A 13,691-nucleotide genomic window follows, 5' to 3' on the forward strand; every position below is an offset into this window, starting at 1 on the left:
TCCTGATCTGGATCAGGGACAAGCATTGTGTAAATTGCATCCAGAAAAGTGAGCATATGGCCGGTGTTGTACGGACCCAGTGTGGCATTGTGATGGAGGACCCCGTTTTGAGTGATGGCAGCACACATAGTTATATTACTCCCACGCTGTCCAGGGACATTGGTAATTGCCCTCTGTCCTATTACATTTCTTCCGCGGCGAATTACATGGGCATCCAGCTCCAACACTCTCTGTAACAGACAAAAGGATATACAGATGAGTAAATATGGTATGTCTGAAGTACTGGAAGTAGTGTTGCATACATACCTCTACAAAGTCAAGTCGCATATTCTTGACTCTGTCAGAGTTTCTCTTAAATGGCACCTTGTAAAGTTGTTTCATCGTCACTCGGTGCCGTTGGAGGATGCGTTGTATGGTCGACAGGCTTAAAGCATTGATGTTGTTAAATATGGTGTCATTATTCAAGATATGCTCTCTTATCTCTCGATTCCTAATTGCATTGTTGGCCAAAACCATATTCATAATTGCAGTCTCTTGTACATCCGTAAACAAGCACCCTCGTCCTCCATGATGTCTTTGCCTTTCCACTCTGTACAGAATTCAAACACAGCATGTGTTCAGCATAGGAACTGTAAACAATGTACAAAAAAATGTAGTACAGCATGATAACCAACCTCATTCATTCAATGCAGTGCAGTAAATGGATGGCTTAGAGTTACAAATGTTTATGCAATACTATGCAGTCATACGTATTTTACAGTACATTACTGTAATGCTAAAATAGTCATTAGATAGTTGCATACCTGTTCTCATTTCTGAAGGTTCGAATTATGGACGCCACTGTAAATCGACTCAAGTTGGGCTGGACTCTCAGTCCAGCCTCTCTCATGGTCAAACCGTGGTTGATCACATGATCAACAAGTGTTGCCCTAATCTCATCAGAGATGGCTCTGCTTCCTTCTCTTCTTTGCCCTCGTCCTCTTCTTGCTCTTCCTCTCCCTCTTCCTCTCCCTCCTACTCCTCTTGCTCTCTGTCCATTGTTGGCATCCATTGTTCAAAAAAGGTCATCTGACCTTTGACCTATTTATAGGCCTATACTACAGTAAAGCAGTGATTGGTTAGTGATCAGTTAAGCTATTAGTGTTTGCACATGTGAGGAGTGTGTGTGTGACCTGGTAAATAAGTGTAGAATTTTGATTGGTTGTGTTTGGAAAAGGAAAGCAAGTCACTTCCTGTTAGATTTTTGTGTTTTAGGTAGAGAATTGTGTGTAGTGTTTGAAAAAAAGTGTTTTATGCAATTGACAACTGAGTCAAAGGCTGAGAAATAGCTTATGGTTTTGGATATTTGGTGTGTAGTTTTGCACTTTGAGTGAGAGGTTTCAAAAATCGTGTGACATGAAAAGATTTTGTGTGTAAGCAGTTGGAAAAAAATGTAAAATGGAGCAAACATAAAATAAACAAGTTATTACAATTTATTTACATTGGGTCTAATTTGTGTGTGTGTGTGTGTGTGTGTGTGTGTGTGTGTGTGTGTGTGTGTGTGTGTGTGTGTGTGTGTGTGTGTGTGTGTGTGTGTGTGTGTGTGTGTGTGTGTGTGTGTGTGTGTGTGTGTGTGTGTGTGTGTGTGTGTGTGTGTGTGTGTGTGTGTGTGAGGGAGGCGTGTTTTTCAACTCAGAAAAAAGCACACAGAATTTCCTCAAACTGTACACATTAAGCAATAGTATTTTACAATATTATCAATCACACTTAGATTTGATAGATGTTTAGAGTAATTCTGCAGGTATTGATAATGGATATATAGGAGTAGATATCTCCAATCCTCATATAAAATGAAGCATACATAAAATAAGCAATGCATTTACATTGGGTCTAATGTGTGTGTGTGAGAGGGAGACATGTTTTCAACTCAGAAAAAAGCACACAGAATTACCTCAAACGGTACATATTAAGCCATAGTCTTTTACAATATTATCAATCACAATTTGATTTTATAGATCTTTAGAGTAATTATGTATATATTGAGAATGGGTATGAAGGAGTAGTAATCTCAAATCCTAAAATTAAAGGGAGCAAACATTAAATAAACAAGTAATTACAACTTATTTACATTGTGGATAATGTGTGTGAGTGCATGCTGTTTTATCTTTCATTGTCAACCAGCCATCTCTGCTTTGTCGGTCTTAATAGGCCCAGTGTATTCATTTCAAGGGTGAGCCTGTCAGACAGTGGTGGAGTGCATGGCATATCTGAAGTATACAGCTCAACAACATGTCTGTGCGTACATCTGTTGGTGTGAGTGAGCATATGCAATATTATTCTGAATTACCTGTATCCATCTGGGAATCCTCAAATGTTTCTCCCTTCACGGCCAGTATAGTAGGAACTGGTGCAGCCGATAAATGAAATACCACAGCGGAGGACTGCTGTGACTGCCGTTGACCTGCTGGGGGTGGCAGATCTAAGCGAGAGAGGCACAATTTTCTTAACTGACAATAATCATACAACTAAATACACTGAATGAGTGTTAGTCCTAGATTCAATCAGATCAAGCATTAACTGGCGACAGCCGACTCCCGCGTTGCTGATGTTGTGTTCTTTCTTAAGTTAAAATAATTATACAACAAAACAGAGTGAGTGATTGAGTGAGTGTGTATATATGTGTTTTTGATAATTACCTGGACCACATCACACTGCTTCAGGTGTACAAGCCTCTGGAAGTTCCAGCATGCCACTCCAGGCCTGGAACAGCTTGGTGGAAAGACAGTTACCTATCACCCACGAGCAGGTTGGCAGATCTGAAAAATAGACACAATATAATTTTGATGAAAAAGCCTTGACTACACACTAACCTAAACAGAACAGATTATGGGAGGCGCACGTACACAAGGATTTTGTGTTGTCGATATGTGGTAGTAGAGCAGTGGCCTGAGGGAATACACTTAGTGTGTTGTGAATGTATTGTAATGTTTTTTAAATTGTATAACTGCCTTAATTTTGCTGGACCCGAAGAAGAGTAACTGCTGTCTTGGCAGCAGCTAATGGGGATCCATAATATATACAATAGAACAAATGAATTAAGTTTGTGTGTGTTTGTGTATCTGGCAACCCACGCAGCAGACTTAATTTTCCAAACTGCTCATTGTACTTGCCCTTGCAATCTGAGGTGTGTGTGTGTGTTCTGTGTTATTATGACTTAGAAGTGTCAACCTGACCACATTCTTGCAGTAGGCCATTCAGTGATTAGCTTGGGAAAAATGTCTATGAACAGTGTACAGTAAAAAGGATATCAAATATTCAGATCTGGATTGACAATTAGGCTAAATCATGTGAAGACTAAACCTCTACGGCATAGTCTACACTCAAGTTAAATAAAGGATGCAGGACGTGAGCTCTAGGACCATGCCTCAGGACTACCTGGCCTGACGACTGCTGGCTGTAACTGTCTCCAGTCCAGCAACACTTGCTGCTGATCCAGTCTCTGCTGTCACTGTTGCGGGCATGTGGAAGACCAAGGTTCAATTCTCTGTCGAGGAGGAAGTAGTATGCTGTCCATGTAAATATGAGCTTGTTCTTAACTGACTTGCCTAGTTAAATAAAGGCTTCACTAAGACCATAACATTTCTACACCATAATTGTAGTCAATACCCAAATGGAGATTAAGTGAAAATAGAAATCTCATTGCTAATTCAAGACCGATCCCCATGCTTGTCTCAGAGCAGCACGAAACAGTGATAAAATAGTTTTAGACTATTGCTTCAAATCCTCTCCAATAAGCTCTTTAAATAAACAACACCTATACCACTTTTAACACCACTTTACTCAACACTAGTGACACTCATGTCGTCTACGGTAGGCCTACAATACATCGAAAATATGACGTGACTATCCGCCAATAATTACATATAGAGGATTGGAGGATTCTAAGTTAAAACCAAAAGCCGCCTCATGGTTCTGAATATAGGCCAAAATAATACTTGCAAAGGCCAAAACATTTATTTCTGTTTTTAGAGGGAGAGAAACGCTGGGCCAATTGTGCTCCGTCCTATGGGACTCCCAATCACAGTCGGATGTGATACATAATAATAATAATAATAATACTTAACTTAGAACCTAACTTAGAAATACATTTGACAATAGAATTCTCCCCCTACCCTCCATCTAGGCAAGTCTATTGTCCAGCTACCTGCTAGAACAGCGGGAACGTTTCCCTAGTAAGCACCATTACTAGTGCAATGCCCCTTAAAGTGTTGCTCTGTGCTACCCAGTGTGTTGGGGTGGGGTGGGGTGGGGTGGGGTGGGGGTCCACCTCCCCTCCCCTCCCCTCCCCTCCCTCCTCCTCCTCCCTTCCCCATGGGCTAAGTCTGTCTTCTGTGCGCGGCTCTGCGGCCCATTCCGTGCCCACGTGCCTTGAACCTTGCGCGCTTTCAGCGGATACAGCTGGAGAACTGCAAGGCAATCCCATTGTGCGCCACTCGGGAGCCATGACTAATATACTGTATATTGCCCTGCTAATAAAAGGGTTAATAATATTTCTGTGAGAATATCCAAGGGGCTATTATACAGTTCAAAATTAATAATAATAATAATAATAATAATTTCTTTGTTTAAAAAATAACAATATTTTGGAGATTACTTCGTTTTCAAATAACGTAAAATAAGCGAGAAAAGGGCCATTCTTGAACATGGAGTGAGACATTGTTACTAATTTGTAAATAAAGCCAGTTTGTTATTTAGAATTATTAATTTCTGTTTTTAGAGGGAAAGAAACAAAAACCTACAGTCATCTCATGGATCTCCCAGTTGAGGAAATCACAGGCATTGTACCAGCATCTGCAGAAACACAGCTTGCACTGCTATGCAGTGTCTTAGACCATTGCACCACTCAGGCACTGTACAATGTGAAGGGTTGGGAGTGGGCTACAGTAGTAAAGTAAGAGCAAAATAATTGTAACAAAGTAAAATAATAAAAACCTTAGTGTAACAACAGTTTTAATAAGTAATACGGAAGTCGTGCACAATTATCAGCTTCTATTTAGGTTTATGTCGCCCATTCATTGCCAGTTAGAGACACAGTAGGACCCAAAAGCATAATCAGTACTCTAACTCCCCCTTGTGGTGGTCTGGAGCAATGAAGTAGTGACGCAGGGTACCGCACTAAACCACAAATAACCTCTAAGTACCGCAGCATAATCGTAAAACATTTAGTGGAGTTACCACTGTATGTGAGCTAGGAGACTACAGGTTGTGTAGGTAGGCTGTCCCTAGGACTGACTGACACTGCAGTTTGGGAAACCTGCCTCGTCCAAACTCTTCCTTGCTTGCTAAGGCTGACCTGGCTGATACAACAGAACGTTAGTGGTATTTTGGCATGGTTGAACAATGGCATAGGTCTAAAGACAAGTGCACACCCAACCCCACACGCTCGCACACACACACACTTACTAAAAGTACAGAAAGCAACGACTGACTGACGAAGTGCTGGATCTCTCGATTGAGAAACGCACCAGAACAAAGCATACATTTGCATATGATTGCGTGGATGTTCTCTAATGGAGAGGCAGTATAGTAATCAATCACTCAGCAACTGCAGGTCCATTGTTATTTTGCCTGACCAAAAACAGAGGGTCCTCATTAGGTCGATAGGATATCTCTCCTGATCATGGTGGGGTTGTTTGATGCTTCTTTTATTTTTATGAATTATTCATCTCACAATCTCTGTACGAGGGGGAGAGAGAGAGAGAGAGAGAATGAGGGAGGGAGGGAGGTTGTTTTAACAAGCCTATGTTAGACTATGCATTTAAGTGCACAGAGCTTCAGTACATCATCCATGATATAATAAAGGAAAGGAAAACAATAAAGCAAAATGTACAGTTAATTGTCATCCCCCCTCTCGACTCATCCACAAAACAAAGTAGTTCATCCACTTCTGAAAAAACAGACCCCCATAACATTTTGGTCTCAAAGCCCAAAATATCCTTCAGTGACAGAATATGACAATATCCAGAATAATTCTGTCATTAGTCCTTAGAGAACAATCACCACATCCTGCCATTGACCAGACTCAAGTTTGTTTCATGCCTCAACCTAAATACACAGCTGTCTTTGCACGAGAGCTAGAAACAGAGAGAGAGAGGGAGAGAGAGGGTAGAAGGAAGTGATGAATAAATTCAGAGGTGTTGTTGCAGCAGTCATTTATAATAGCAAGCCGGAGACTCCTGCCCATGTACAGTAGGTGAGTAATAAAGCTCAAAGGAAGTAATGTGGTGTCGCTCTCTGTCTGCATACCTCAACACTGCCTGCCCAACCCACTAGAGTTGGTGTGAATGCCCACTGGGCACAAACTGGTTGAATCAACGTTGTTTGAAAATAATTTGTCAACATATTGTGACATGGAATCTACGTTGAAAATACACTGGGTTTGAAAAAGGGTTGTTTTGAGGGTGACATCTGAACCACAGGATTATGTCATCATGGATACCAAATTTCAACATATGTTGAATATGTTGAATTTGTACCTTTAGAACAATGTCAGATCTTCAACATTATATCCACCATCCGAAAACAAACTAATAGGCTGGGCAGCACCTCCTACTGGAGAATTGATCTGTCTAAATCTAGCATTTTGTCTCCTATCCAGAATTTTAACCAAGCCCTGCTTAGCTATTTGTCACTGACTATTACCAATGTGCTATCACCAATGTGCTATCATGGGATTGTTGAAAGATCTTCACTTAAAAACGATTGGGGCCTCCCGAGTGGCACAGTATCGCAGTGCTTGAGGCGTCACTACAGACACGGGTTTGATCCCAGGCTGTGTCACAGCCGGTCGTGACCGGGAGACACATGAGGTGGCGCACAATTGGCCCAGCGTTGTCCGGGTTATGGGAGGGTTTGGCCGGCCGGGATTTCCTTGTCCCATTGTGCTCTAGTAACTCCTTGTGGCGGGCCACTGTCCAGCTGACCTCAGTCGCCAGCTGGACAGTGTTTCCTCCGACACACTGGTGCAGCTGGCTTCCAGGGTAAGCGAGCATTGTGTCCAGAAGCAGTTTCAGAGGACGCATGGCTCTCGACCTTCACCTCTCCAGAGTCCCTAGGGGAGTTGCAGTGATGGGACAAGACTGTAATTACCAATTGGATATCACGAAAAGGGGTAAAAGTACCAAAAAAAGTATAATAGAACCACTGTTGCTATCCAAAGCGTAGGTTTAACAGAGCAAATTAAATGTGACCATACTTTATCATTCATATACTGTATCATCAATTATGCTATTTAGGCCTATATCAACAGCTATTATTTAAATTAATACAAGAATTCAACAAAAAATAGACAATAAAATAGGCCTAGGGTTTCAAGCTCTGGTTGATTTCAAATGTAATGATATTTAGTGATATTGAATTGGGTTTGGTTATCAATGCAACCAAAAATCAACATTTGAAGGACATTTATTTTCTGCTTGGATAGTTCCATCTGTGCCACTGACTTAGTCTGGCTTTATTTCTAGTTTGTCTACAAAATAATAATTTATATGTTGGATTCACGTCTCCATCTTAACCCAACATTTTAGTTAAAGAATAGGACTAAATCAAATACAACTTTATTTAAAGTGCATTTAAGTTTGATTTGATAAAAAATTTCAGTTGAAATGGAGACTTGAATCCAACACATCAATTATACATTTGTAGACAAACTGGAATAAAAGCCAGACTAAGACAGTGGCACAGTGGAACAATCCAAGCAGAAGATACATCTCCTTCAAATGTTGATATTTGGTTGCGTTGACAACAAAACACAATTCAATATCACTTTTGAAAATAGCCTATTAAGATAGGATTCAGTCTCCAACTCAACCAAAAATGTATGTTAAATAATGGGATGAGCCAGTGGCTCAGATGGAACTATCCAAGCAGTATATACATCTCCTTTAAATGTTGATATTTGGTTGTGTTGTCAACCAAACACGATTCAATATTACCTTTGAAATACAGTAAATACCCTAAAGTTAAATCTAGCTTACAAACTAAAGTAACATTCAAAATCAGTAACACATCCAAGGCCACATTTGAGGTTACTGTATCTATACTGTACATTTCCTCTTATTGAATCAAAAAGAGCATGCATGTTCAAGATAGCATGCATAGGTCATAACAGGTCTGGGGAGATCTTCACAATTGCTGTAACAATCTGCGCAGAATCATGAACGTCATTGATCACTTGCACTATGTACTTTTAATGTAATTCCAACCTCAATCCAGGTAATTTGGTTATGCTATAAAAATTAATCACAGTGATAATAAATTCATCTTTTGTATAAATGAACAAAATATCTGACATTGTATACTGTTTTTCTATTGGAATTTGGCTGTGCTTTGAGATGGTTTAAAAGCAGAGCCATATAAATGGTTGGGCCAAAACGGTTTCTGCATTATGATACATTTACATGACTCTATGGCAGCCATGTTAGCTCCGCATTAACATTACATGGGGGATATTTAAACAATGCTATAGATGCGGTAAAGGGATTGATGGAACACAGACCGTTCCTTTCACCAGGTTGGCAAACATTCAACAAATCTAACAAAGTGGATATTCGTCAAATCCCTCATGATTTACGTATTGTAAAAGGCCCACAATGTGGTTACTTAAGCCGATTTTAATGTATTTAGCTGTTTTCACTGCATAACATTGAGAAGTTGTCCCTTTTCAACATTAGAAGTGACTGCTAAATGCTAACTCCCGCTCATATAAGCTGTTTAACATAGCTAGCATACAGGAATCGGTGTTGGTAATCAAAATCATTTTTAACTTTAATGCAGTTGATTGGTGATGACATGAAAATATGTTGGGTTTGACATCCATACAAGTATTATACTCCAATTTTTACCTCAACATAGAGTGAAATACACATATAAACAATAGCCTAAATGAAGGCTAATTTTGTTGAGGGGCAATGAGGAGATTCGGGATCTTTCCTCCGTGCGTTTCCATGGCAATTCCATTGTTTTGGTTAAGTTCCATCGACATCTTTACCTCATCTATGGGTGTGTTCGTGAATTCACTCTGGAGTGCCAGAGTGCGTTCTGAGCGTTCATAAATTCAGAGCGTTGTCAGATTGTCCAATCATAAATTCAGAGCATGCTCTCGGATCCTTCAGAGTGCATACTGGACGCGTTGACAGAGGAGTAGAGTTGATCCGAGCGTTATGACCTCACAACTGCAGTCAAGCACCCAAGCTAAGTGGCTAAAGTTGGCTAGCTTGCTAGCTACTTCCAGACACAAATGAGAGAACACCTCACTCTGACCATTTTACTCGCCCTAACAGAGGTGGTTAGACTGTTTTCAGTTGGTGACTAACTGTGCTGCTGGCAACAATTTTCTGACACCGGTCATATTCAACGGGTGTTGCGCATTCATAAATTCATAATTTATTCTGCACTCTGGCACACTCGGACGAGTGTGCCCTGAAATCAGAGTAAATAGCCAGAGTGAATTTACGAACGTGTGGGACCTGACTGACCATATAGTTCATAGTTTAATTATAGGACTACAATTACCAATGTTCATTAACGGAAGTAACGTTAACATCCGGACTGAGACGGATAGGCTAGTTAATAGATAGCTTAGCTGACCGCTATGGGAACTAACCATGTAACTTTCTAATTCTTATTAAACCCTGTGAAACGATAATACAAGTTGTGATCATTAGCCTGAGACACTCCTATAGAATGCACCCTTTGTAACAGAATGTCTAGAATGAGCATTATGATGCATTTACATGACACGTCAACATTCTATGGCAGCCATGTTAGCTCCCTGTTAACACCACATGGGGAATATTTAAACAATTCTATATAACTGAATGTCTAGGAATAGAACAATATTCAACATTATTGCTTTCAACTCTGGCATAGTGATCTGGAGGCGAAAGAAACGCACACCTGTTTAGGCGAGGTGCTGGCTAGCACCTCGAAAAGGAGAGCCGTACACTCGAGGAGCTCAGTTGCAATCATTTTATAACCTAATAACCTATGAAGACAGCTTGTCTGTCGAAACGTTGGTTATTAGGTTATTAAATTATTGCATCTGAGCTGCTTGAGTGTGCTGCTCTCCTTCTCTTTTTGAAAGCATAGTGACAACACATTGGAAATTCAACTCACTTTTGGCTGTCTTTTTGAGTAGGTGAATACAGGTTGAAATCTCATTGATCAACGTCTCAACCAAATTTGACCCACGTTGAAATTACGTGGTGTGCCCAAGTGGGTGGAATGTGTCGCAGCAGTACCTAGTGATCCCTGATCAGGCCATAAATCCTGTCCTCTTGTGTGTTACACCACAGTTACCTGATGTGATTTGCAAGACTGCTATGTGGTGAGGTAGTCTGGTCCCAGATCTGTATACTTCCGCCAACTTGCCGGCTCACTCTGCGGCAGATTTTTTTGTTAAAATGTATTATTTGTCTAAAAACATGTATTTTCCTTGATGTGGGTACTCAGACTAGGCTGTAGATAGATACTCTGTACCCTTCTAACTCAACTCCGGACCTCAAAGCCAGTTCCATTTCATTGTCCCCCTCTAATCAGGAACTGATTTAGACCTGGGACACCAGGTGGGTGCAATTAATTATCAGGTAGAACAGAAAGCCATCAGGCCCCGGACCTCGTAAGGTAAGAGTTGAATTCCCCTGGTCTATACCATACGTGTAAGATTTCACAGACTCCAAAACAATCTTTACACAATATTCTCAGTTTAGGGAAGCCTGATGAAGACAATTTCAATTTTTGTGAAAATTTAAAACATATATTTTCCTCGATCTGGGTACTCAGACTATGCTGTAGCCTACCATAAAAGCTTTCACAGCCTTTAAGCTCATCCTAATTTTGGGCTGACTGACTAAACAAATCCACTCCGTGAGAAGTGAACTCATTTAACCCCAGACCAGCATCAATGAACAGCTATGCCTACTCTCTCTGTTTTATGGTGATGGGGTTTTTCCTAAGCTGCCAGACAATTGTAGTGCTAGTCCGGTTGTCCCTAGTAGACTGAGGGGCAGTTTGGGCTCTAGGCTATACAAAAGGGACACTCTAGGATATGCGCTGTACACTGTTGTTACAATTCTGTCTCTTTAGCCAACTCTATTGTCACGTAAAAGAATGGCAACCCTGCTAGGCGACCATATGCTTTCATCCTGACAACTCCATCCTTATTGTAAGAATACAAGACAACGGGGTATAGCATTTATACAGGACAAGTTGCATTCATCATCGAAATGTATTTTATTCTATTCTTGTTTAACTTGCAGTATGCGTGGTTGCGTTTCAAATGAAGAGGAGGCTGCTACAGGATGTGTCCCTCTTTGCTCATCTCTCTTTCTCTCTCCCTCTCCCGCTCCATCAGCACTTCTGTGTTCTCCATCCATCATGTCCCATCAGCCTCCTCGTTTCTCTCTGCTCACCTCAGATTCTGGCCCGTGTCCAGACCAGAGATCGACCTAACTGTATAAATCTAATTTCCATGATTCTCTGAAGGGCTTTTACTTTGACAGCCCACTGGAAACTGATGCAATCATTGCTTTCCCAAAGCACAGTATACACTAGCTACATTACAGTGGAAATGTAATGCAACCCAACCTAACTTGTAGCATATAACCTGTAGCTCTCATGCTCACATCCAGACCTCAAGGCTTTGTAGCACTGCTGGGGTACCATATCCCCTTAAATCAAGGTGTGGCATTAATCAGTCGGTTAACTACCAGGGAGAAAAGAAACCCTGCAGCACTGCGGACATTCCAGCCTGGGATTGGAGCTCACACAGTGCAGAGGAAATAAACAGAAAGCAATTTACAAAGCATCCATGGGACGTGATTGACTCTCACTGTGGGGAGAACTATTGTAAATGACACCAATTGCACATTTTATTGAGCGTAAAGATATTCCATGCTGTCCTCCGTGACTGGGCTGTGACAGTCTCAGGAGAGTAGCTAGACACACTGGCTAGCAAATACGTAAGTACACACACACACACACACATACTCTCTCTCTCTCGCTCTCTCTCTCTCTCTCTCTCTCTCTGAAATTAAATTGAGCTTATAGGGGGACCGGGACAGACCATTGGGATGACACAGTGAAGCACATTTCCTCATTCTGTAAAGTGTAATTGCTTTGTGAGCAGCACTTAACTACCTCCCAATAACTGGGATCACACCATGTCATCAAAAACACTGTCTCAGCTAGTTAAGATAAATTGCTCATGAAAGTGTTTGATTGATCATATCAATACCATAAAATAACTTAAAATATAGCCAAATGCACACACCAAGCATTTTTTTATTATTTCAACTGAAAAGGGATGTGATGAAAGGAACAACATGGTTTCTTATTGGCACAACGTGCCAGGGATCAAACACAAGGAAAATGAATTATTAACTGGGCCACTCAGGTGCATAAAGCACAACATTCTTCAGTCGTAGACTGTCACCTGAGACCTGCAAATAGATGTCAGCCATTTCAGGAAAGGCCTTGGTCTGAACTGTAGACTCTGACTGTCCCAAATCAAAATAATCATTTCAACGGACTATCCTCATTTTCACAATCTATCCCAAGCACTAAAGGGCTCAGCTAACAAGAAGTCTCAGGCTTTTATTATAACAATAGCCTAGGTTACATAGAGGGGTAAATGTAAAACCATACATTTCAAATCAAATGTTATTTGGCACGTGCTTCATAAACAACAAGTGTAGACTAACAATGAAATACTTACTTACGGGCCCTTCCCAACAATGTAGAGAGAAAAATATAGAAAAATAATAACACGAGGAATAAATACACAATGAGTAACAATAACTTGGCTATACACGGGGTAGCAGTACCGAGTCACTGTGCAGGGGTACAAGGCAATTGAGATAGAATTGTACATATAGGTAGGGGTAAAGTGACTAGGCAACAGGATAGATAATAAACAGTAGCAGCAGCGTATGTGATGAGTCAAATGAGTTAGTGCAAAGAGGGTCAATGCAGATAGTCCGGGTAGCTATTTGGTTAACTATTTAGTAGGCTTGGGGGTAGAAGCTATTCAGGGTCCTGTTGGTTCCAGACATTTTAGGGCCTTCCTCTGACACCGCCTGGTATAGAGGTCCTGGATGGCAGAGAGAATGGACCCAGTGAAGTACTGGGTCGTACTCACTACCCTCTGTAGCGCCTTGTGGTCGGATGCCAAGCAGTTGCCATACCAAGCGGTGATGCAGCCAGTCAAGATGCTCTCAATGGTGAAGCTGTAGAACTTGTTGAGGATCTGAGGGCCCATGTCAAATCTTTTCAGCCTCCTGAGGAGGAAGAGGTGTTGTCGTGCCTTCTTTATGACTGTGTTGGTGTGTTTGGACCATGTTAATTCCTTAGTGATGTGGACACTGAGAAACTTGAAGATCTCGATCCGCTCCACTACAGTTCCATCGATGTGGATGGGGCGTGCTAGGCCCTCCGGGTCCTGTAGTCCACGATCAGCTCCTTTGTTTCGCTGACATTGAGGGAGAGGTTGTTGTCCTGGCACAACACTGCATTGATATGTTACATGATTTTGACAATCCAAGTTAGACTTGAATAGTGTTACGCATCTGATATCTGTGCTATAAAAGGGTGTTGTAAAAAAAGGTTTTTAAAAAATGGTTGTAAAAAAAGTTGTAAAAAAATTCAGCGTTTCC

The sequence above is a fragment of the Salvelinus namaycush genome, chromosome 14 (assembly GCF_016432855.1).
Source record: "Salvelinus namaycush isolate Seneca chromosome 14, SaNama_1.0, whole genome shotgun sequence".
Taxonomy (NCBI): domain Eukaryota; kingdom Metazoa; phylum Chordata; class Actinopteri; order Salmoniformes; family Salmonidae; genus Salvelinus; species Salvelinus namaycush.